Source organism: Belonocnema kinseyi, chromosome 8, assembly GCF_010883055.1.
Source record: "Belonocnema kinseyi isolate 2016_QV_RU_SX_M_011 chromosome 8, B_treatae_v1, whole genome shotgun sequence".
NCBI classification, from domain to species: Eukaryota; Metazoa; Arthropoda; class Insecta; order Hymenoptera; family Cynipidae; genus Belonocnema; species Belonocnema kinseyi.
In genome coordinates this window covers 93665830-93667710 of record NC_046664.1, presented here as the reverse complement: position 1 = coordinate 93667710, position 1881 = coordinate 93665830, and positions in this window count along the sequence as shown.

The following is a 1881-nucleotide window of genomic DNA, read 5'->3' as shown; positions in this document are numbered from 1 at the left end:
TTATGTAAAATTCATGCTAAAGACGGTATTTGTATGAATTTTTCAATATTAACTTTTTTTAATTACACGGAGAAACTCTTGATTGTAAAATTTGGCATTATAATATTGATATTTACAAAAGTTCGATGGCAATCTAGGATATAGCCGAGAAAATAGTATTACTGCCGCAGCCATAGGAAGAAATACATTTTCCATTTCATTTATAAATATACTGCAAACCTAATAATTGCCATTTATAGTTAGAAAAATTTATATTTTCGATAGCAGATTAAAGTTGGAAAAAGTGATATTCACAAATTAAATGATAAAACCGTAGTTGCAAGAACTAGCATTTAAAATAAGATAAGTTGCAAAACAGGTAAGAAAAATTACCATTTTCAATGGGAAGCTGCAATAAAAGAAAAAACAATTGAATGTAGTGCTTCGCGATTCAGTACCAAATGACGTCATTACACGCGCCGAATTTCATGAGGATGATGAAATTCCTAAACCTTATCATTTATTTTATCACAGGGAAATATCTCCGTTCTGCTGTCCCGGAGATCCATGTTCAATTCCCGCCAGGACTGATATCTTCTAACAAGGTTTTTTCTCTTTCAGCTTCGAACAAAATATAAATATCTAATTGTATGTTTAATGTGTAAAATGTATAGTGCGTGAAGTGAATGCGAATTTATTTTTATTTTGCTCTTTCGACCATGGGAGTTTTTCCTATTTTCTATGAGAAAAGTTAGAAAGGCGTAGAATGAACATAGACAGAATGTTTTTACTATTGTGTTTTTCAAACTTCACAGTCTGTCTTAGGGATTATAGTAAGTTTCTTTTGGTATAAGTGCAATTATTTAATCATTTATTTTATATTTCAATAGACATAATAACTTCAGAGTTTAATATTCACAATAGTAATTCTTGCAATAGTGACTTCTATGCCATAGCTTGCTGTTCTCGTATTGTAAAAATAAATATTATAACATCAAATTTTATAACTTTCTTATTTAGGATATTTAGCAATTATTTAAACAAATTTTATTACATTAAATCATTGTTTTCCCCTGTGCATCCTGAAAAGGTATTACTTGTTCGAATTAATAACGCAGTTAATGTATCTTAAGAGTGAAATTTTTTATCAAAAACAGTTTATAATGATTTAAATTATTAAAATCACTTGTTCCTCTTCACAAGAAATATGGAGTCAATTTTTTAATTTATTTTTTCGAATCTCTTACACTATGTGGCTTATTATTCAGTATTTTATTATCTTCAAGAAATGAATATGAAAAAAGCACAACCGAAAAGAAAAAAATTGTTTAAAAAATTACTATTATTTACAAAATTAGCGCATAAGTTCTGAGATAAGAAAATTCCAAACAACCAAATTTTACTTCAAATATATTCGTTAATTGTGTCATTAATTTCAGAAAATACTATCATTTAACCATTGAGTAGATTAGATAGTTAAGGGGAAATTGTATAAACCAATACGTTTTTTTAAGTACTTGCAAAATGACGTTAGAAATATAAATATTACTCTTAATATTCGTTATTTGTGTCATAAATTCCTGAAAATAATAACTTTTTACGATTACCAGTGGGAAAGAATCGTTTAAAGTTTTAAGCAATAATAATTGTTGTAAAAAATTGAAAATTAGTAAAAAAAATACTTGGAAACTTTTAAATTATTGAATAAAAAATAATTTAAGTGGAAGAATTCAAAAAAATATTATCTTTAGCATCAATTTAACATAAAACTGCTTCCTCGAACATTCGTCAAGAGTTGACTAAACATTGATTTGCAACAAGTTAATAACAAGTACTTTTTTCCATTTTCGCGAAATTGAGCATTTCCCGTTTAAAACCCCGTTTAGAACGAACAAATTGGGG